Source organism: Microcaecilia unicolor, chromosome 1 (genome assembly GCF_901765095.1).
Source record: "Microcaecilia unicolor chromosome 1, aMicUni1.1, whole genome shotgun sequence".
In the NCBI taxonomy this organism is placed as follows: Eukaryota; Metazoa; Chordata; class Amphibia; order Gymnophiona; family Siphonopidae; genus Microcaecilia; species Microcaecilia unicolor.
The window spans coordinates 210371646-210396678 of NC_044031.1; the positions used below are offsets into that span (position 1 = coordinate 210371646).

The 25033-nt window shown below is 44.4% G+C and overlaps 1 protein-coding gene across 1 annotated transcript in view; it reads right to left on the minus strand.

Moving 5' to 3' along the window:
- The window catches only part of POU6F2 (POU class 6 homeobox 2), a 768824-nt gene that overhangs the window by 442306 nt on the left and 301485 nt on the right, over positions 1 to 25033 (minus strand). The gene's annotated exons all lie outside the window — the stretch shown is intronic.

Genomic DNA, 25033 nt, shown 5'->3' on the forward strand with positions numbered 1-25033 from the left:
TATTTGGTTGCATCCTTTTAGGCCATGCTTTATGTGGCGTAAATCCTGGCGCCTAAATTAGGCACAGAGCATGTGAATTCTATATCAATGTGCATAGATTGTAGAAATATCTACGACCCGCCCATGACCATGCCCCCTTTTCAACTATGCAACTTAGAATTTATATGCACCACATTACAAAATACACTTAGCGAGTTGTGCACATAAATCTTAATTAATGCCAATTAGTGCTGATAATTACTTGTTAATATCTAATTAACAGTGCTGTTTAGCTAGTTAACCAATTAAGGGCTCCTTTTACAAAGAGGTTGTAAGCCCAATGCGAGCTTACTGCTCATTAAAAAGGAAGTACTGCTGGGCTACCGCAGCAGTCCGGTGGTATTTCCCACCCCCAGCATGCCATCTCAATGTGTAGCGGTAAGGGCTCCCCTCCCTAATGGCCCACGTTCTTGTGAAGCCCCACCCAGCACATCCCAGGATGCACTGGGCAGGGCTGGGCACCACCATTTTTGAGGCAGTGCCGATAGAAGAGGAGGGAGACAACCTCTCTCCTCCAACAAAGGTAGGGGGTGGAGAAGGGCCACTAAACCACCAGTTTGGGGGGGTTGACTCGTGTCCCATGGGCCACCAGGGCTGCATGTGAGGGGATACCAGGGGGGATTAGGGGGGCTGGAGATCCACCGGATCTACAGCTCCCCCCCCCCCTGAACCTGTGTTGGGGGAGTTAGGGAGACTGGAAGTCCACCGAACCTCCAGCCCCAGTTTCACTGGGGTGGGTCGGTTCAGGGTTCCTGCTCCTGTGGGGGAGGGGGTGGGCTGCATTAGAGGGAATGGGGGGCCTGCTAGCATGCAAATGTATGCAGGACAGGGCTCACCATTCCTCCCCAATGGCCTGCAAACCCTAATGCCAGCTGGAATGCACCACCTGCTCGTCAATCATTGGGGAGGAATAAGTTTAGCAAGCATTTGCATGCTACTTGTGCTAAGAGCCCTGTTTTGCATGCATTTGCATGCTAGTTGCGTTCAGAACCCCTGAGCGTGTTGTTTCATGTGCTCAGGGGCTGCAATCATGGGGCAATAGCAAACACAGGCGCTAGTATGGTGCTAACAGCCTCTAGCATCTGTGTTTGCTTCTGATCATTGGCTCATAACTGATTAGTGCAGAGCACACCCACTCTCCACACCCAGACTCACCCCAGCACAAAAAAAATAAATTTTATTTTTTAGTTCATAAGTAGCACGCAGTAACCCCGAAATTACCGTGGGATGCCTGAGCTTACCCCGCAGTATTTTTAGCTGTGGTGAGCATATGTTAGCGCTTACCGCAGCTTAGTACGTTTCATGAAATTTGAAATACACATATACTTTGTAACCCCACCTAAAACAATCTCTGTAACACATCTCTTGACACCAATGTGTGCTGTGGATTTACACGTGCAAACAGTAGCTCTCTAAAATTACTCAGTCCATTATGCAAGGCTAGTTATTTAGGTGCTGCTAACCGACTAAACATTCACTAGGTCCAGTCAATGATTTTCAGTGGCATTATCCTGATTATGTCTGATTTCCTTGGCACTATCCAGGTGATACAGGTGTGATCCAGGGCAATGCCGAGGTGAAACCAAAGGTTATGCAGATACAGCTTAACTGAAATTGGGTGGCAGGGGGAAGAGGGGTTGGTGGTTGAGAGGCTAGGATGGGGGAGGGCAGACTTTTTATACGGGGTCTGTGCCGGAGCCGGTGATGGGAGGAGGGACTGGTGGTTGGGAGATGGGAAATACTGCTGCACAGATTTATACGGCTGTGCCCTGAAAAAGACAGGTACAAATCAGGGTAAGGTATACACATATGAGTTTATCGTGGGCAGACTAGATGGACCGTGCAGGTCTTTTTCTGCCGTCATCTACTATGTTACTATGTTACTATATTCAGTACTGATATGTGGACAACCAACCTGACAAGTGGAGGTTAGAGCACTGGGCTTAACATGCAGCAGTGCTGAGTTCATATTCCACTACTGCCTCGTCTGATGTTGAGCAAGTCACTTAGGGGCCCTTTTATGAAAGGGTTGCCACGCTGCAACCCAGGACTACTGCCAGTGGTAGTTCCATCTCATGCGTGTGCCGTTTCCGGCATGCCAGAAAATATTTTTGTTATTTTTACTGTGGCGCTAACCCAGCTGTAATCAGGCAGAGGCGTGTGCTGCCCAGTTACCACCGGGTTACCGTGGGAGCCCTTACTGCCACCTCAATGTGTGGCGGTAATTGCTCTCTGCTGCATGGCCACGCGATGAGAGTAATTTTAATCACATGGCCATTTTATTTTTAGGGGCGTTTTACTCACTGTGGTAAAATGGACCCTGGTGCATGGGAAAAATGCCCCCCACTGCTTCTGCAGGGCCCTTTTTACCATAGCTTGGTAAAAGGACCCCTTAAACTTCCATTGCCTCTGGTACGAAATTAGATTTTGAGCCCTCCAGGGACAGAAAAATACCTGCTGTATCTAAATGTAACTTACCTTGAGCTTCTACTGAACAAGGTGTGAGTGAACGCCAAATAATAAATAAATTTCTAGCAGCCTTCTTTTACCCAGATATCGAGTGTTGGTATCAGCCCAGAACTGAATATCCAGGTATAAATTTAAATGTCATGCTCAACTTTTGAAATCAATGCTGACCACACTGTTTAAATGTCAGTGTGGAGGGTGGAGGCAATTTATACAAGTATCTGAAAGCTGTATATGCCTTCTAAAATGACCTCCTGAACTTCTGGTCCAGGACTGTAGTAAACTCTACATACCGAATTCAGGAAAGAGAAAGGAAATCGGGTTTAAAATGAGGGGAAAGCCCCAGAAAGTTTTGAATGAAAACTGATTGCACTCTATCCCAAGAACGTCTGTTCCAACTGAGCTGGAAAGCCAAAGCAACAGAGATATTTCTGAGCCACAAAACAAAATGGAGGCAAGTAACATAGTAAATGACGGCAGATAAAGACCTGTATGGTCCATCCAGTCTGCCCAACAAGATAAACTCATTTTACATGGTATGTAATACCATGTAAAATGTACACCCAAGTTTGATTTGTCCTTGCTATTCTCAGGGCACAGATTGTAGAAGTCTGCCTAAGACTCTTCTTGTACTAAAAGGTCTGACGCTAATGTTGAAGCCCCTTAAAATTTACACTCAAACCCATCCATATCTATTCAGTCACGATCAGGGAGTAGACCGTAGAAGTCTGCCCAGCACTGGTTTTGCTTCCCAATTACCGGCGTCGCCACCCAATCTCCACTAAGATTCTGTGGATCCATTCCTTCTAAACAGGATTCCTTTGTGTCTATCCCACACGTTTGAATTCCATTACTGTTTTCATCTCCACTACCTCCCGTGGGAGAGCATTCTATGTATCCACCACCCTCTCCGTAAAAAAATACTTCCTGACATTTTTCTTGAGTCTGCCCCCCTTCAATCTCATTTCATGTCCTCTAGTTCTACCGCCTTCCCGTCTCTGAAAAAGGTTCATTTGTGGATTAATACCTTTCAAATATTTGAATGTCTGTATCATGTCACCCCTGTTTCTCCTTTCCTCCAAGATATACATGTTCAGGTCAGCAAGTCTCTTATCATATGCTTTGCAACGCAAATCCCATACCATTTTTGTAGCTTTTTTGAAAAAATAATAAAGTGGGTGAGAAAGCCAGCAATATCTGGATACCAATTGGCATTTTTGCCAGTGTCCACGTCTTGTACAAATAAGCTGAATGCATATTTTTCACAGACTTCAGTAAACTTATTTTTACCACATTCTTGGTTCTGTTGATAAGGAAAGCGCCTGCACTGGAGCACAGGGGTCTCCTATATGCAAGGAAGCTCTTTCCATACATTCCATGCCATGTTTTTTTTTTTTTACTGCCTTCTTGCAAATGTTTCCCTAGTATTATAATGCCCTCTAATTGGCAATGGCTAAACTTCAAATAGAAACACTGCAAAGCTACATTATTTATGAAGCAATGGTTCTCTTGTAAATAAGCTGGTTGTATGATATGTATCTGTGTAATTGAGCCTTCTGTATACAAATAAATAAAGCTTCATTGTAGTGCCAGAAGTTAACAGCCCAGTCAATAAAATCGATAGCTCACTTTCTCCTGCGTATCTATCCATCTATATCCAGTTTTTCTATGTCCTGATTACGCATCAACATGCAATGAAAATGCTGTGCTTAGAGATCAGGCATCAATGGAAATACTTTGGAGGAGAAAACTCAGCAAGCTGCCAGGTACGTCTGGTTATTTACAAATCACACATGCTGTTTTTGTTCAATATTAACAAATAAGAAAAAAAACGGTTACACTTTACTATCACAGTGCAAAGTGTTTAGATAGGAATCACTGCAGGAGCTAAAATAAATGATGTCTAATATCATTCACTTAGCCAAAAGAGCTTGAGGCCTGTTCTGCATATTCTATTGTCCTACAGCATACAGGTGCCTGGTCCACTTCTACAAACTCTCATTGAAAATGTGGTCCTCGGTATTTAAACTATAATGAATATTAACTTCAAATGTATTTTTTATACCTGAATATTCAAAAGTAGGTCATCTTTGGACACTAGAACTGAATATCTAATTATAAAGGGGCTTCTAGGAGTTACCCAGGTATCACCGATATTCAGTGCCAATAAGTAGATAATTTTCTGGATATGTTAGGACAGTGCTAGTTACCCAGACAAATTCAGGTCTCCCTTGGCTTCATGCTGGATCCCACCCCCCCCCCCCCCCCCCCCACTACTACTATCCAGATAGCACAGAGATAATCCGTAAAACACTTCAGTGGCATTATCCTAATCTAATCTAATCTCAGGCATTTATAGCCCACTTTCTTCCAAGGTAGGTCCAAAGTGGGTTTAAACAGAAGACGCCAGTAAACAAACTGGGAAAATTACAATTTCAAATAATAATAACAATAAAGAAGCAGTGAATGAAACAGTAAATACTAATAACTAAAACTGAACAAATATATTTCTGAACTAAATATTTGTGAAATAAAAAAGTTTTCAGTTGCCTATGGAAAGTAAAAAAGAAGATTATGATCTAACACATAAAGGCAAACTAATCCAAATGCACACTTTTTGATAGTGAAATGAACTATCCAGTACTTGATTAAAATGTACTCTCTTTACTAAAGGAAGGATAAAACATGGCCGTGTAAAATTTTAAAAAGTGTGCAAGTCACTTCATATATAATGCATGCCTGTACTTGTAGTTAATGAAGTTATAAGAGGAAAACAGGAGTGAACCTCTGCAGAACCAAAAAAGCAACACAAAGAGCAAAGGTGGTCTAAGGAAGGAGGAACAGCCAAGAATACACCAATTCGAATTCAGGATTTCTAGACCGCTAGATCTTTCCAGTCCTAAGCAGTTTACAAATTAACAAGCCTGCAAATAGGTGGGGAAATGTGGGATACAAATGTAACAAATAAATAAAAACAAGCCATAAAACAGAAAGGTGGAAATACGTTGTCATAATTAAAACAATCTAAACAAAAAACAATATTTAAAATAATACATTTCACATGTCAGTTCACAGTAATATTACACTTCCAGAAACCTCCTAAAAAAGATTCGTTTTCAGTTTTTTCTTAATGAGAAAGGATCCATCCTTAGGTTGGAAGGCGGCAATTAGAAACTGAAAAATAAGAAAAGGAAGCCTTCCTATATTTTCTATACCTAAGACCAAGGGGTGAAGAAATTGACAATTGGTGAAGTTTAGAGCGGTACATATTAGAGAAAAATGCTCCAGTAGGCCAACTACATGATGTTAAACCATGGAAGGCTTCTCTCGTACTTAGTGCATCCAAAAATCATCCTCGCAGTAGTATTTTGAAGTAGAAATTTAGTTAATAATTTGTGAGAATAATTTATGGAAATACCTGTATATATTTAATTGCAGTAGTCTAGTTGAGGAAGTATCATGGCCTGAACTGCTAAAGCAAAATGCTCCTTATGAAAGGATGAACGAATAAGTCTCAGCTGTATTAATTTAAGGAACACCAAACCAAACTTTATTGAAGAAGGACCCGACTTGGCCACGTTTCGGCAATATTGCCCGTATCAGGATTCATACTTGGATGACCTTTCTAAAATGCTGTTCCAAATGCCTCTTTGTAAAATCAGGATCTAAGCAATGCTCACAACATGAACAGGTTTGCTGTTTGCACTGAGAACAGTCTATGTTCAAGCTGTCCTTAGCATTGCTTAGATCCTGATTTTATAAAGAGGCATGTGGAATAGCATTTTAGAAAGGTCATCCAGGTTTTGGCTGTTCCTCCTTCCTTGGACCACCTTTGCTGTTTGTGTTGCTTAACTAATGAACTTATACCAATAATGGATTTAACCTATCTTCTTATCCTCATAATCAGGGCAGGATTTGCCACTAATCGAAAAAGTGCCACTGAATATTGAGCCCATAGAGCATGGGGGGGGGGGGGGGGGGGAACAAAGAATCTCCAATATTAGGATTTTTTACCCATGGGATTAAGAAAAAGAATTAGTGTGTTTTAATGCACACTACCTGCCACCACACCCATAGTAATATAACAGGCTGTGGCAGAAGATAGTGTGACCTAATCCCCAGATTTTATATATGGCGCCCAAATTTGGGTGTGCTGTTGACAAGTGCATGCAAATTAATTAGTTAACAAGCTCTTAACTGTCAATAATTGAGTGCTAACAGCTAATTATTGAAGTTAATTGACACATATTAAAATTTGTGCACATATCTGGCTGCATGCTATTCTATAAAACAGGGCGCCTAAATCCCATCGTGTGTAACCCACAAGGGGGTATGGCCATGAAAGGAGCATGGGCATGTCAGGGTTGTTCCAAAAAGTTAAACATGTAGCTCTAGAGTACAGATTCAGTATGCCCAACTTGGATGCTAGCATTTAAACCAGGTTTAACAGGTGTAAGCCTGGTACCCAAAATTAGTCACAGGAATCAGTGCTATGTATGATTCTATGAAGGTTGAGTGCCCTTTATAGAATAACGCCAATTTTTTCTGGTGCCCATTGTTGAGCGCTACTTATAGAATGCCTCCCTGAGACTATTGTTTCCCAAAAAGTGCCTGGTGTGAACTGATACTAACCCCCACCCAGAAAATACTGAACACCATTAAAAAAAATCACATTGGCTTGGATTATGCACTCCCAAGTAGATCTGATATAAAGGATGGAGGAATGTCACTGTAGTATAGACTTTCTTCAATGATTTGCTGGAAAGAATCTCACTTAGCATCATCATTTCAAACATTTGCCTGACTGCTTAGCTATTGACATGTCTAAGAGAGGCAAAGATCTCTGCGATCTGCTGTTTTGCTCACTTCCAGTCACACTTGAATATTCACTGCTGAATATTGAAAGAGATACAGACTCAAAAGCCTATTCTGAGTGGTTTAGACAAAAAAAATCCCTGATATCTATATTTCAAACAGGTTAACAATGAAAACGAGAACATCTGAGGAACAGATGAAATTGCAAATGATGAACTAGTTAGTCAAACACTTAGGGGCCATTTTACTAAGCTGCGTAGGCACGTAGGCACGTAGGCACGTCCTACGCTTGTCAATTTTGAACTACCACCCAGATACTGTGTGGCCCGGCAGTAATTTCATTTTCTACACGCTCAAGAAAATTTCTGATACACGGTGCTAACCGGGTGGTAGTCTACATTATATGTGTGCTGACAATTACTGCCCGGTTAATGTGTAAGACTTTACCGCTAGATCAATGGGTGGCAGTAAGGTCTCAGGCCCAAAATGGACGTGCGCCAATTTTTATTTTGCCGCACGTCCATTTTTGGCCAAGAAAAAGGCCGTTTTTGTAGGCGCACTGAAAAATGGACCTGCGTATGTCCAATACAATCGTCTACACCAGCGCAGGCCACTTTTCGGCACACCTTAGTAAAAGGATCCCTCACAAGACTAACACCAACTGCATATATTGTAATAGGACTTGATTAAATATGTCTACTTTAATTGAAATCATTTTCCTGCACCTTTTCTGACTTCTTGTGCAATTTTTCCTTAGTCACACTTATTTCTATTTAACTCTTCTTACTCTACCTTATCTATCTATATGTTTCACATTCTATACTGTCTATAAAGATGTTTTAATATGTATTATGTTGACATTGTAAATAGCATACCATGCATAATGTGTATTGCTATTTGAATATTTATTTATTTATTTATTATTTTTTTCATTTATACCCCCATTATACAACGGTCAATTGTTTCAATGTGACTTACAATACAGGTAAGGGTACAAACTGGGGGGAGTCAGTGCATTGACAAAGTGATTTACAGTAATGTGTGGAAGAGTGGGCAGAAGGGAATTAAAGATTTGACTTTTGGAACTAATAGTGAGTTGAATACAGAGATAGGTTAACATTTAACCAAGTTGTATAGAGAGAGGGTAGTCTATGTAGAATGATGCAAGAAGAGGGCGTTAGATGAGAGGGAGATAGAAAATTATGCGATCGAGTAAGATATTCTTTTGGAGAGACATTGTGGTGTAATCAGTGGTATTTCCAATTGGACCAGTCACCGAGAGTTTAACAGTTGTTTGATTCGTTGATTGCTCATGTAGATCCTTCATGGAAATGTTCATTAAAGTACAAGGCTTTTAGGTGTTCCAAAAATCTGATGAGGATTTTGTACCCAATGTTTCCTTTAAGATGAGCAGGAGTCCTCCACCTACAGTGCTTCAATATCATGTTTTCAATCACTAGAGACAGGCAGCTTCCCCGGAGTCTTGCAGAGCTTGCCTGTCCCTTACTATTGAAAATGTGAATACTGAAACAGCACCCCCAGTGGCAGGACTGTAGGTAGACAATTCTAATTCAGCTTAGAGGGTATATTGTTTGTAACCCCACTTAACATTTATTTATTTATTAGGATTTATTTATCGCCTTTTTGAAGGAATTCTCTCAAGGCGGTGTACAGTAAGAATAGATCAAACATGAGCAATAGACAATTACAGCAGTAAAAATATTCAAGTAATAGTACAAAATATGGCATGGTATACTACTTGCAATGACAACACAATACGTAATAGAACATTATAATTGGTAGTGAAGGGTAAGGCAAAGTTGTAACATATAGATGAGTAAGAAAGTAGGAAGAATTAGAAAGTAAGGTGACTGATTTGAAGAAAGTTGCACTTGAGGTCAGAGAGATGGTTAAATATTATCTCATTTACGCTAGGAGTGGATAAACATGTCAGAGAGAGAGAGAGAGAGAGTGTGAGTGTGAGTGTGAGTGTGTGTGTGTGTGTGTGTGTGTGTCATATTGTCTTTATTGAAACTTGCAACAAGACAAACCAAGCATACAAACAAGCGATAAAACAAGCAATAAAACCCGCTAACTAATACATAAATAAAACCTTACTGGCCAATACCCCCGCCCCTCAACAAACCCTCCCACTCAGGGAGGCTGAAACGAAAAACCCCTCCAATGCCTTGCCCACTGTAGTCCAGAACAATGCTCCTTCTCCCTCACTGCCAGCTGCTGGACAAAATGTACCACATCCCCTGCCACCTCCTGTACAGACAGCCACTTCCGATATAATGAAGCTTGGCAGCGTGCCTGCCACAGGAAGTAACAAAGGGCTGCAGCGATGATATACAGTGTCTCCCTACACCACCCCTTTCCTTTGGAAACCCTCCATAGGCCCATTCTGCATAAGATAGCTGGTGGAAGAAAGGAATCCCTAATTGGCGGGCTACTGCCTGACAGACTTGTTGATTGAACGGGCACTTGAGGAGGAAGTGGTCCATTGTTTCATCCTCCGTCACGCACTCCCCCCTCGGGCACTTACGATCATTGCTGTTTCTATTTTTCATGTTAGCTCGAACATAAAGCCGGCTGTGGAAAGTCAGCCAGGCCATGTCCGCAATCTTCCGGGGGAGGCGTGATGAATTGAGGAAAGCCAGACCTTCCTCCTGTATTGGACCTGGGCAGTCCCTCAAGGCTAGACGTGTTGAAAAGTGTGTCTGAATAATGCGGTGTTGTAGCTGCCTCCTGTCCTCCTTCTGGATTTCCTGTACTGTGATACCCCATCTCTTCACCAATCTCAACAGAGGTGAGATGTACTGTGGCAAGTATCCCGCCTTCCCTCGCAGGGGCATTGCCTGACCTCCCCTCACCCAATCCCTCAAGTATCGCTGAAGCCAGGAGGCCATGCAGTCTGCCCAAGCCGGCCTCCCTTCCCGCAAGACCCCTCCCAGATTTTGTTGGAAAAAGAAACAACTAAAATGTACCACAGGGTTGACCATTCCCAACCCCCCCTCCCTTTTGGGCAAATAGGTCACCTCCCTCCGGATAATATTCATCCTGTTCCCCCATAGCTGTTGGAAAAACAAGCTGTATACTCTGGCATGTAACGATATAGGCAGTAAACAGACCTTGGATATGAACAGGAGAAGGGGTATCAGATAGGTCTTAATGACATGCAGTTTTTCCACAAACCGCAACTTATATGATTTCCACTGGGCCACCCTTTCCTCGACTCTCCCCAGCCCCTTCTCCCAGTTGATCGTATCATAGTCCTGTCTGCCTACCCAGAGACCCAGGATCCGTACTTCATCCCTTGCTACTGGGTACTGACTGGGAAGTTTGAAAGCTGGTCTGCCCTGTCCTACCCAAATTGCGGAGCTCTTATCCTGGTTTATCTGGGCCCCCGCAGCCTGTGTGTATTCTGCCATCCAGGTCTGAACTCGCTCGGCTTCCTCCTTGCTACTGATTACTACTGTGACATCATCTGCGTAGGCGACACATCGCCATGTGTGTGAACCCAAAGAGATGCCCTCTAGTTGACCGCTAAACCCTCCACTCAACCTTCTGAGGAAAGGATCTAAGGAAAGGACGTACAGCAAGGGGCTGAGGGGACACCCCTGCCGTACCCCTGACCTCACTGCAAAGCTCTTGCCCACCCAACCATTTATTAGAGTGCTACTCCTTGCATTGCGATACAAAGTCTGGATCCACCCTATAAACTGGTCGGGTATCCCATAGCACCGAAGCACTAGCCATAGGTACTCCTGGGACACCCTGTCAAAAGCCTTAGACTGATCAAGGGTCAGCAAATACTTTCCCTTTGTCCCACCTTGACTCCTTTCCACTATTTCACGGATGGTACAAACTGCTTCCACTGCCCCTTTCCCCTTCACCGAGCAAAACTGTGCTGAGGACAAGAGACCACCCACTGCTCCAGCCAGGCGGTTGTAAATAATCCTGGCCATTATTTTCCTATCTACATTCAGAAGACTTATGGGTCTCCAGTTCTCGATAAGTTCCAGATTTCCCTTCTTTGCGAGGAGAACCAAAATAGAACACTGCTGTGAAGGGGCCAAACGCCCGTTCTGCAAACAATTATTAAAAATTGCAGCTAACACTGGAATCAGGACCACACGGAATTTTTTGTAGAACTCTGGGGTCAGCCCATCGGGACCCGGAGTTGTACGTGCTGATAGCGTATCAATAGCATCATCTACCTCTCCTGTGGTAATGGGCCTAAGCAGTTGTTCCATCTCCCCCTCCGAAACCTTTTCCAAGCCTGGGGCACTCTGCACGTATGATAGCATGAAGTTAGAAACCAAGCTCTCTTTCCCCCACAATTGGGTGTAAAACCGAATGACCCTGGCCTCGATTGAACGTTGGTTCGTCAATCGCTGCCCTGCTTCATCTCTCATAGCATAAATGACCTTGTGTCCTACTGCTACCTTGCAATTCTGAAAAGGATCCGGGGAATACCGATGCCCATATTCCCTTTCCAGAAGCAAAGCAGCGTATCGATCATATTGCAACAGCCTCAACTGGGCCTGCAAAGCTTCTATCTCTCCCTTCTCTAGATGGTTGGAGACCGCGTGGTCCAATTGCTTACGAAGACGACAGCACTGTGCCTGTAACCCCTGACTCTGCTTCCTGGCTAGGGACCGGAAAAGGGCCTTGACTCGCCCCTTTACCATGTTCCACCAGGCTCCCTTATCATCCATCACCTCCCATAGTGTTTCTTGGTCTGCTAAAAAACCCTCAAATATTTGTCTGTTTTCCTCTACTTCTAATAACTTTGCACTCAGTTTCCAAAATCCTGGGCCTTTCTGCGCCCCTTCGCATATTGTTAAGACTGTGGAAACTAAGGCATGATCTGAATATTCCGTCCATCTATTCGGCTGCCCCTGAAACCTAGCCAACCCGCCTACAAAGAGCCAGTCAATACGGCTCTCCGTGTCTCCCCTTCTGAAAGTGAACCCCTTCCCTCCCGCCACCTCCAGTCTTGCCTGTTTTACAATTGCTGCCAGCTGGAGGCTGTCATAACCCACCTGACGCCTGGACCCCTTTCTATCTGCTTGCTGTAAGACCATATTAAAATCTCCTCCAAATACCACCAATTTGCTTGTATATAAATACGGTTTCACCCGGAGCAACAGCTGCTTGCGTTCCCAACTAATCTGGGGCCCATAAAAGTTAATGATTCGCACTGCTACCCCTCTAATGAAAACGTCTAAGACAACACACCTCCCTATCTCCACCTCTATTTCCCTCGTAATCTCTACTTCTCGGGTGGCAAAAAGAATAGCCACCCCTGCGCATCTTTCTTTGGCCAGAGACCAGAATGAGGGCCCCCCTTTCCAATCTCTCTTGGCCCGGTGCAGGAGCTGCAAAGAATCCAAATGAGTCTCCTGCAACAGGATGCAGTCTACCTTGCACTGGGTCAAATCGCTAAAGGCGACAAATCTAGTTCTCTCTGCCTTTATGCTGGCTACATTCAGAGTTGCAAAGATTAAGGACAAGGCAGCCATGGTTTATTTCTTAAATTTCTTACCCCTCCTCATCTCTTCACCGCAATCCCTCTTCACAGATATTCCTGCCCCCATCATTTCTTCAGGATCCTCTATAATTTCTTCTAATTCCAAATCCTCCCACTCTGAGTCATCTTCCCCGGCTTTCTTTCTACCCTTTTTTTTCTTGGTTTCCTCTGGACCAGCCCTTTCCCCTTTCATCCCTTCCTTACCCTCCTCTATTTCCTGCATGAGGCCCTTCGTTAAACTAGTAGGATGTAATGTTAGACTTGGGGGTAACACTGCTGGCTCCTCTCTGTTAAGTCTTTCAGATGATTCATTCCTTGCTCCCCTCCCCTCCCTCCTCTTCTCCTCCAAAACCTCCCTTTGGGGTGGATTCATCTCAAGATCACCCTCTCCTTCACCTGAAACCTGAAACACTGCATATCGATTACTCTGGCTCTTCTCCAGAATATCTGTTCTCCCCGCTCGGGCTAGCCCCCTCCCCTCCTTCCTCCGACCCCCCTTCCCTCCATGTTTCCCTACCAGGGTCCATGCTTCCCCTTCTTCTCCCCCCTTCTCCCCACCTCCTTCTTCCATCCTTTCACAAATACCCCTTCTTTGAATGTGATCCAAACCTGATGCCCTCTTCTCCCCCTTTCCCTTTCCCTTAGTGCCTGCCTCTGTATGAATAGTGGTATTTGATTTATCCATTAATCCCTTTAATGCTTCCCGCTTCTGTCCTTGTATCCTTGTAGTTTCTGCTTGTGCCCCTTCCTCCCCCCTCCTCTCTTCCTCTACCTGATTGTGCGATGCTTGTGGGCACTTGCTAAAAGGGTGCCCCAAGCCTCCACACAGGTTACAGCGTATGGTAGTGCAGTCGCTGGTGTCATGATCTGTACTACCACATCGCGAGCACTTTAACACTGTACATGACATGCTTAAGTGACGGAAAGATCCGCACCTGTAGCACTGTCTGGGTTGTCCTGCATAAAAGCATTGAATTCGATCCCTTCCAATGTATGCGGCTGAAGGTATATGTTGGGTGACATAGCCTGCCTGTTTTAATTTTACAAGGGCACTCCACCCCCCCGCCCACACACGACTCTGGTCTGGTATTTTGCTTAATGGGGTCCTAATTTCGGCATACCGTCCCAACCAGTATGACAGGTCTGCAGCCATAAGAGATTCATTACGTACCAAAATGGTAATCTGGACTGCGTCCTGTCTACTGATGGGGACAGCCTTAAAATCCACCCATCTACCCTGATGCTGCACCTCTGTGTACTTTTCCCAAAACAGGTCCAAACCTCGCCCTGTTAAGAAACTAATATCATATTCAGGGATTCCCACAGGGTGTATGCATGCATACAAATCTTCAGGGATAAAGCCAAGGGAGAATACCATTCTTAAAACAACCTCTCTAGGTGGTGCTACCCCTGTGCCCACCCAACGCAGCTGGACAACATTTCGACGTTTTGGGGTAACACCGCTCCCGGGACCCCGCAACGGACCAGAAAATGGATTTCCCCTTGTCTCCATGTCTGACTCCTGCCTCCCCTCCTCCTTCCCTGTCTCTGCCCCTCCTCCCCGTACTACTGCTGCAAAGGATAAAGGGGCTGATACCAGTATGCTCCCCCCTTCCCCACTCCCTTCCTGCCTTCCTCCCCTCCCCCTCTCTTCCCCTCCCTCCTCTCCCATGTCCACTAACCCCACTATGTTCAGTTCACTTGTGCTGTTTCTGTCTCTTCCCCCTCTGCAATATTCTACTTCCAGTCCTTTGCCAGTTGCTGCTGTTCCCAACCAGCACTCGTTCCCTTGCTCTGCAACTGTCCCACTCAGACCAGGTCTGGGATCTGTCTCCTCTTGTAGCTGACACTCTCCTCCATGCACTTTCTCTGTTTCTGACACTGTCATACTCAGTCTGAGTCTTGGCTCCGCCTCCTGGTGCAGCTGACACTCTCCTTCATGTACTCTCTCTGTATCTGGCACTGTCTTACTCAGTCTGGGTCTTGGCTCTGCCTCCTGGTGCAGCTGACACTCTCCTCCATGCTCTGTCTTACTGGGTCTGGGACTTGGCTCCGCCCCCTGGTGCAACTGACACTCTCCTTCATGTACTCTCTCTGTATCTGGCAATGTCTTACTCAGTCTGGGTCTTGGCTCCACCTCCTGGTGCAGCTGACACTCTCCTCCATGCCCTGTCTCACTCGATCTGGGTCTTGGCTCCGCCTCCTGGTGCAGCTGACACTCTCCACAATTCTCTCTCTCCTTTCTGGGACTCCTGCTTTGATGGGCATGAGTTTCTGAGAAGCTCCCTTCTGCTCTTTCTTCTTGTTTCTGAGTGGCAGAATCTATTGGGAGCCCCTGCCTGTCACTGAGCTTCCCCCATGATGTCATCAGCACTTCTGATTGAGATTGGATGGCAGCTCTTGGACAGCCCTGCTCAGAGGTCTGCCCTATCAATTCTGTCCATGAGTGACTGTGGTGTTCCCACGATGTTCCCGCCCTCTGTCCACCATATTTGCTCTCAGCTTCTTCCATCTCTTGTAGTACTCCACTACTCCATTCCTGTACTTTCCCATCCTCTTTAGTCTCTGTCTCCATCTGCAAAACCCCTTGTTTTTGCTCTACTTTCCCTCCCGTTGTTCCTGGTAACTTCTGTACTTGCTCAGTGTGTAGTGATTCTTCTCCTACCTCAGCATTCAAACTGTTCTGATTCTCCTCAGCATTCAAACTGTTCTGATTCTCCAGGCTGTCTTTCTTCTCTGTCTCTCCCAGCAAACCTGAGCTCTTCTCTGTGGGTTCGGCTATGCCCTGCCAGCTCTCTAAGTATAAGGGACGTTTTTGAATTTTTTTCAGTTTCATAGCTCTTTTGTGTTCCAAACTTGCCAGGCTCTCTTGCTGCATGCAGTGCTGGAGCCCCTCCTTATCCACAGTACCTGCCACAACTGGACTAGGAGCCTCTGTTCTACAAGGCTGGTAAGTGGATGGAGCACCTAGCTCTTGGGAATCCTGTAGGAAATAAAATACTGGTGATAACTGGGAATTATTTGTGTCAGTCTTGTCTTTTCCTCCTTCTGGCTGCTGCTGTTTCACTTCCCCTGCTGTCCCTTCCAGCATAGCCTCTGGGGTGTCTGGAACCACGGAGTCCTGTGTGTCTCTGGGTTCTGCTTCCTGCTGGATCTGGGACTGCGTCTGGGTCTGCTGCACGCGCTCCCTGTTCAGGAAAACCTCACGAAGGGGATTATCTCTGCAGTTCTTTAGTTTTTGCAGCTGCCTTTGTTTTGCTGTAAGCCGCTTCTGGAGCGCTTCAACTCCCTTAACATACTTGTCTCGTGGGCCAGTGGAAGCCAGGTTACACATAGTTTTTGCTAGCTTCAGCCGCTTCCTCAGTACCTCTATTTCACCTTCTACTCGATTCATTTTCTTCACTGATCTAATTACCTCTTCAGGAGTCATATGCTGGGCCTCTTTCTTCTGCCAGGCCCTAGGCCTGGATTCCTTCTCCTCCTCTTCTTCCTCACTAACGTCCTCTTCAGACTCTCCGCTATTCTCTTCCACCACCTCTCCTCTGATACTGGATGCAGAGAACCCTGCTCTGGAACCCGGGCCCTGCCTTCTTGCCCCCTGTTCTTCACCCAGCTTAGGAATGTTATGGCCAGGACTTACAGTCAGGGTGAGCTGGCTCCTCAGCAAGCGCTGCTGGGCTCTGGTCCTTCCTCCGTCCACAGGCCTGGGCTCTCCTGGTTCTCCTGGTTGCATGCTTGGGGCTTGGGTGGAGGAAGCCTCCCCGTCATAGTGTTTCTCAGCTCCAAGTGTGCTAGGCCTTTCAGCCTGGGGCCCTCCTGCAGGGGGGCCCCCTCCCCTCTGCATTGTTCAGCAGCCACAGGGTACAGCAGCTCTCCTTTCAGCACCTCTTCACCACAGGTCTGTACTCTGTGTGTGTGTGTGTGTGTGTGTGAGACTAACAAGTTAGTTACTTCTTCCATTAAACGCTTGGTTGAAGAGCCAAGCTTTCACCTGCTTCCTGAAGTAGAGATAACATTGTGACCCACAGTTTGGAAACTGCTAGAGTTTAGGATAGGCTTTACTGTCTTCTGTAAGTTGAACCCGTCAGATTTACTGTGAGGAGTTGTTTATATCAGCTTCTCAACATTTTCTAGCAACAATTCCATTGACCTGAACGTTACCCTAGAATCTGTTTCAATGCTTTTTATACACCACCAGTGTAATTAAATATTAGGAAGATGTAGCATTACTGACAGCTTTATTCAGAGGATAATTTTCAAAGCAACTAGATAGCTTTCCTAGTTATCTTTAACCAGCGCCTCACTGCCAGAATGGGTAAGTCATCCATGCATTTCTACAGCGCTTAGTCACCATCCCGAACTGAAACCCTAGAATATGTTTGCTCCTGATTAGGTTGTAATATCTTCAAGTAGATCCTTTACTGCAGTCCCAGTGCTCTCATTACAGTAGAAGAGAAATAAGTTGTTGCTTTCATTTTCTTTTCATCTCATGGCAAAAAGAGGAAACTTAGCTCAAACAAGCTGCTCTCTAAAAACCACTGGCTCCATGTTTCTTGCTCTTGTTGTTGTTGTTGTTGTAAATCTCTCTGTTTTAATGGCAAAAAAGTCATATTTAAAGGGATACCACCTTGGAAATTGGAATCTTCCCAATCTCAGTGCTGCACGGCAAGAATCTTATTACTTTTTCAACTTCTGTAGAAATTAGAAGGGCTATTAAAACCCTCAAAAATAATAATAAGGTCTGTGGTGCAAAGTATCTTCCAGCATAATGATGTAAATATATCAGGCTCATTATGCTAAATTTTGTGGCAGAAGTTATAACAGAATAGTTCAGAAATTCAAGGGCCTCAAATCCTTTTATTCTGTAGGAGGAGAGGGGCCTGTGCAACTGCTGCGAGAACTATCATCTTAGCTCTCTCCTTAACATGGACTACGGGGTCCTTTTACTAAGGTGCATTGAAAAATGGCCTGCGGTAGTGTAGGCATGTGTTTTGGGTGCACGCAGATCTATTTTTCAGCGCACCTGCAAAAAATGCCTTTTTAAATTTTTGCCAAAAATGGACGTGCGGCAAAATCAAAATTGGCGCACATCCATTTTGGGTCTGAGTTCTTACCATCAGCGGTAAAGTCTCATGCGGGAACCGGGCGGTAATGGCCTACGCGCATCAAATGCCATTTGGCACACGTAGCAAACATGCGCCAGAAAATAAAAATTGTTTTTGGACGCGTTTATTGGACACGTGGTAGCCGGGCAGTAACTCTATTTTGGCATGCATTGGGTGTGCATAGATGCTTACATATCTTAGTAAAAGGGTCCCAAAGAGATGTAGTTATCAATGTGGGCTACACTTAAGATATATTATTTTAGAACTAGTGCATGCTAGTTTAGCACAGGTCCCATTTTATGCAAGGAGACCTGGATACTAATAGCTGCAAAGATGCCAAATTACCCAGTTCCAGGCTAGGGACATTTTGGCCAGTCCTGATTTTGAACTTACATCCCAAAAGCAGTGTGAGATTTGTAATGCCTGATCCTGGTCATTGAAATCAGTGCTGCAAGTCCCATAATGCATAAGGATGGGGTGGTCAGAAATCCAGTATTGTCCTAAAACCTTCAGCTTGGAACTGGGGGCTACCAGTAAAATAACGTATCTAAACAGTTGATAACTTCCCTCTAAGAAGTATTCTTTTTTTTTTAATTGTAGTCTTGTGCTATTAATCCACATCATGCATTTGGTTCTTCCAGACCAAACTGGATTTATAAAAGGTCAACATGGTGCAGATAAAATGAGGAGGCTGGTTAATATGTTGAATTTATCCCACACCATTCTATTAAATAGCTGGAGGGCCCTCTCTGCACAGAAAACACTTGATAGAAATGAGTGGGAATATTTTCTCAGATTTCTTTCTTTATTACAGTTTGGTGACATTTCATTGCATGGACCAAAGTCTTTTACTGTGCCCCAAAAGTCTTCATGACTGTTAATGGTCTCGAGTTAGATCTCTCCACCCCTCCCTATTAAATAGATGGACAAGATAAGGGTGTCATTCACCTTCTACTTAATTAATTATTAAGATTTATATACCATTTTTTAAAACAAATTCACAAGCAATTATAACCCAGACATAGGCAATGAACAATTATAGTAGTAAAAATATTCAAATAACAGTACACGTGGAGGGGCATAATTGAACGAAAACGTCTATCTCCATGGGCGTTTATCTCCGAGAACGGGTCCGTGAAGGGGCGGACTGAACCGTATTTTCGAAAAAAAATAGACGTCCATGTTTTATTCTACAATTTGTGAGCTGGGCGTTTTTGTTTTTCAGTGATAATGGAAAATGAAAGCGCCCAGCTCAAAAACGAATAAATCCAAGGCATTTGTTCGTGGGAGGGGCCAGGATTCGTAGTGCACTGGTCCCCCTCACATGCCAGGACACCAACCGGGCACCCTAGGGGGCACTTTTACAAAAAAAAAAAAAGGTAAAACAGCTCCCAGGTGCATAGCACCCTTCCCTTGGGTGTTGAGCCCCCCAAATCCCCCTCAAAACCCACTGCCCACAAGTCTACACCATTACTATAGCCCTAGGGGGGGAAGGGGGTTTGGGGGGGGTTGGACGACTAAGCATTAAGCAGCACAATTGTAACAGGTAGGGGGGATGGGCCTGGGTCCACCTGCCTGAAGTCCACTGCACCCCCTAACAACTGCTCCAGGGACCTGCATACTGCTGCCAGGGAGGTGGGTATGACATTTGAGGGTGAAAATAAAAAGTTGTAAAACATCATTTTTTTGTGGTGGGAGGGGGTTAGTGACCACTGGGGGAGTCAGGGGAGGTCATCCTCGATTCCCTCTGGTGGTAATCTGGTCATTTAGGGCACTTTTTGGGGCCTTATTCGTGAAAAAACAGGGTCCAGGAAAAGTGCCCTAAATTCTAGCTACAAACGCATACTTTTTGTCCATTATCGGCGAAAGGCGCCCATCTCTCCTCGGCCGATAACCACGCCCCAGTTCCACCTTCGCCACACCTCCGACACGCCCCCGTCAACTTTGTACGCTTCTGCGATGGAGTGCAGTTGAAAACGTCCAAAATCGGCTTTCCATTATACCGATTTATTCGTTTTTGTGAGATAAACGTCTATCTCCCGATGTGGGTCGAAATCTAGGCGTTTTTCTCTTTCAATTATAAGGTAGATAATGGCATAATATGCTACTTACAATATAAGAACATATGACTGACATATTGGGTCAGACCAATAGTCCATCTAGTCCAGTATCCTGCTTCCAACAGTGGCTAATCCAGGTCACAAATACCTGGCAGAAACCCAAATAGTAGCAACATTCCATGCTACCAATCCCAGGGCAAGCATTGTCTTCCCCCATGTCTGTCTCAATAGCAGACTATGGACTTTTCCTCCAGGAACTTGTCTAAACTTTTTTTTAAACTCACGCTAAACACTGTTACTGCATCCTCAGGCAAAGAGTTCCAGAGCGTAATATTCATTGAGTGAAAAAATATTTCCTCCTATTTGTTTTAAAATGTAACTTCATTGAGTGTCCCCCTAGTCTTTCACATTTTGAAAGAGTAAACAATGAATTCATTTCTACTCGTTCTATACCACTCAGGATTTTGTAGACCTCAATCATATCTCCCTTCAGGTGTCTCTTTTCCAAGCTGAAGAGCCCTGACCTCTTGAGCCTTTCCTCATATGAAAATAGTTCCATCCCCTTTATCATTTTGGTCGCTGTTCTTTGAACTTTTTCTAATTCCGCTACATTTTATTTTTGAGATACAGTGACCAGAACTGAACAAAATACTCAAGGTCAGGTTGCATCATGGAGCAATGCTGAGGCATTGTAGTATTCTTGGTCTTATTTATCATCCCTTTCCTAGTGATTTCTAGCTGGGCGTTTTTGTTTTTCAGTGATAATGGAAAATGAAAGCGCCCAGCTCAAAAACGAATAAATCCAAGGCATTTGTTCGTGGGAGGGGCCAGGATTTGTAGTGCACCGGTCCCCCTCACATGCCAGGACACCAACCGGGCACCCTAGGGGGCACTTTTACAAAAAAAAAAGGTAAAACAGCTCCCAGGTGCATAGCACCCTTCCCTTGGGTGTTGAGCCCCCCAAATCCCCCTCAAAACCCACTGCCCACAAGTCTACACCATTACTATAGCCCTAGGGGGGGGGAAGGGGGGCACCTACATGTGGGTACAGTGGGTTTGGGGGGGTTGGACGACTAAGCATTAAGCAGCACAATTGTAACAGGTAGGGGGGATGGGCCTGGGTCCACCTGCCTGAAGTCCACTGCACCCCCTAACAACTGCTCCAGGGACCTGCATACTGCTGCCAGGGAGGTGGGTATGACATTTGAGGGTGAAAATAAAAAGTTGTGAAACATCATTTTTTGTGGTGGGAGGGGGTTAGTGACCACTGGGGGAATCAGGGGAGGTCATCCCCGATTCCCTCTGGTGGTAATCTGGTCATTTAGGGCACTTTTTGGGGCCTTATTCGTGAAAAAACAGGGTCCAGGAAAAGTGCCCTAAATTCTAGCTACAAATGCATACTTTTTTTCCATTATCGGCGAAAGGCGCCCATCTCTGTTCGGGTGATAACCACGCCCCAGTCCCGCCTTCATCACGCCTCCGACATGCCCCCGTCAACTTTGTACGCTTCCACGAAGGAGTGCAGTTGAAAACGTCCAAGTTCGGCTTTCGATTATACCGTGTTATTCGTTTTTGGGAGATAAACGCCTATCTCCCGATTTAGGTCGCAATATAGGCATTTTTGTCTTTCGATTATAAGCTGGATAGTCAGATAAGAAATAATAACAGGAGTTATACAGCAAGTAAGGGGGACTAACAAGGAAAAATTGCACATAAGTCAAAAAAGGTAAACAAGTCCTGCTGCAGTAAGGGGTCCTTTCACTAATGTGCGCTGAAAAATGGCCTGCAGTAGTGTTGTGCGGGTTTGGGGCATGAGCAGAGTCATTTTTCAGCACACCTGTAAAAAAGACCTTGTTTATATTTTGTTTTCATTTTGCCACACGTCCACTTTGGGTCTGAGACCTTAGCACCAGCCATTGACCTAGCAGTAAAGTCTCACGTGGTAAACCGGGCAGTAATGACCTACGCATGCCAAATGCCACTTGGCGCATGTCCGATACACGCAGCAGAAAATAAATATTATTTTTTGGCCGCACATATCGGCCATGCGCCAAAAATGAAATTACCGCCAAAGCCACGCCGTAGCCATGAGGTAACTCCATTTTGGCGCACGTTGGGTGCACATAGACACTTACGCAGCTTAGTAAAGGGCCCGTAAGTGCAGCCAATGTTAATCCTTGTATGTGCAACTGGTTAGTTAATTGGTTCTTCCATTAAAGGCTTGGGAGAAGAGCCAGGCTGTCATCTGCTTCCTGAAGTAGAGACAGTTGTGTGCTTAGGCAAGTGTGGGGGCTACTTTGGAAAAGGCTTGTTGGCGGGTGTCACGTCACATGATTTCCTTTTGAAAAGATGCCATTAGGGATACTTTTGGGGAGTACCTTCTAGGTGTATAGAGGGAGTTTCTGTTTTTCAAATTCTCTGGTCAATTTCTTTTAATGGGCTTTTTGCAGAAATGGTATGATGCGATCATGTCACTTAAAATCTTCTGTCAGCCATGCTGCAGTATTATGGATCAATTTGCAGCTGGTGCAAACCGTTTTTAGTCACACCAATGTGGAGTGCTTTACAATAATCTAGCCTTGATCTATCATGGTATGAATCACTGTGACAAGACTTGCCTTCTCAGTCTACAGAGAGAGACAGTGCAGGTTTTGTAAATGATTGAGGACGCTCTTGAAGTCTGCTTGGATATTGGGGGAATCAGTGTTCTGGGGGGGGAGGGAGGGGGAGAAGGGGGAGGGGGCTGGAATCATGAGGAGGGGGGTTAGGATCTGGTCAGATAACCTTATTTATTTATTACATTTGTACCCCGCGCTTTTCCCAACACTTGGCAGGCTCAATGCGGCTTACATAGTAACAATATAAAGAAATTACAAAGTCGTAAGAAGAATATACAGTTTGTAGTAAAAGCAAAAATAATGAGGTTAACGGATAAGTAAATTGAGCATGGGAGGGATTGGGTGCAGAAGGAAATGAGCGTTGGGAGGTAGGCGTAGGAAGATAGAGAGGAATGGATATGTGGTAGCAAAATGGATAATGGGAAACATGGTCAATGTATAACAGTGGTCAATAAGAATCTTATGCAGTTCCTGGCTGATACTCATATTGAATTAGCCCTGGATATTCAATGCCAGTGCCGAGACATGGCCAAGCATTGAATACTCAGGGCTAATTCTGCTTGCAGCAGTCATTGCTTTAAAAAATAATGACTTCCATGGGCTGAATATTGACCAGATTGCTTTCAACATAATAAATAAATCTGATAACATTTGTAAAGCAATATGTTACATAAATAAATAAGACGTGGTAGACCGCAGGGTGTTGTTTACTCTCTCCAATGTGCTGAATGAACGTTCTGTTTGCACCACAGTAAGCAGAAGTGTGCAAAATAGTCTCAAAATGATGACAACATTTGGGGACAGTGTGTCCATTTTCATTGCATGAAGGTTGTTTAATAAGTCTAATGGTGCCAGGGATGAATTCCCAAGATTGACAGTGTGAATGGTTTTAAGGTTTTAAGGTCATTGACTAATTCTTCAGTCATGTCAATGTTATATTTTTCAGAAAGTATTCTGGCTTTGTTGCACACTATCTCTTTGTCCATATCATGGTACTTCAACATTACACCTAAAAGTTCGTTCAAATTTCTGGCTGTTTCATACCGCATTGTTATGTTTCCAATTATGGAATCTACAGTGATGTTAAAAACATCATGCTTCAGATGATCTTCTCACCTCAGTTGACTGCAATCATCCGCCTCTTCTCCGGGTTCACCTGGAAACCTTTTTCTCTTTTTACATCTTTTTTTTTCAGCCGTAGTTAATGACGTGTCCACAATGCAGCTCTCTGCAACAGTTTTGGTCTCAATCGGGATGAGAACGTGTATAAACTCACTGAAGATCTGAAATATTTTGCAAAATACCTGGGACGCCATCCTGACTGAGACCAAAACTGTTGCAGAGAGCTGCATTGTGGACACAAGAAGTGTGGCGCCTCTTGTTTGCAGGACTGTGTTTCTGAAGTTGATCAGCGTTAGACCTTTAAACCAAACAGAAGCCATAATAATGGATTTATATGAATTCAGGTAGGTTTGAATGGCTTCTAGATCTGAACGAGTCTTGGCTGTAAGATTCAACTCCTGTATGAGTTCAACAGCTTTTTTTTTTATCCCAGGAAGATGTGCTGCAAATGGCTTTATGCTGTTAATCCAAGCAGACCAGCGTGTATGTGATAAGCTGTGCAAGGAATAGCCAATGGACTCAGTCAAAATTTTCCATCTTTGCAGACTACTGCTACAAATATTCTATATTTTCTGTACAACTCCAATAAACTTTATAGCCACTGGACAGCATTCAACTGCATGGACGCCACAAAGATTTAGTGTGTGTGACAGGCACAGAGAGAAAATGTTGCTAAAGGGTTGTCTTTTAATGTAAGAGCTTGCATGCCTTTACAGGCACCACTCATGTTGGTTCTGTTTTCAAATCTTTGCCCTCGACAGATTGAAAGTGGAATGCTATGCTTACAAAGTGTGTCATGAAGTAGCTGGTCTATTGTCTCTCCAGTTTTTCTGTTACAGTCTAAACACTGCAGGAATCTTTCTTGCACCTCAGTGACTGAAGGGATTTCTACTCCCAACATGCCTTTGTCATCATGAAAAAAGTTTGGCTTGTGTGTTCAATTGGCAGCTCTGGTTCAGATTTTTCCTCCAGCAATTTGTCGGGAATACTTGCTGCATCATGTTCAGTAACTCTCCAGAAGAAGGGTTCAATGACAATGCACTGTATGGGATGAGGAATAATACCAACTGTATCTTGAAATACACCAGCATCCGCTATTGATGCACTTAATTCTTGACTATTACTGCTGCTAGTAATAGTAAGGGGCTTAAATCCTAGACTTTCTAGTCTTAATTGATTTCTGGTTACGTTCTCTTCCCTCACGACCTTTTCTCTCCGTTTTTGAGTCCTGGACTTGTGACGATACATTGTTAAAGGGTGTTATGATTT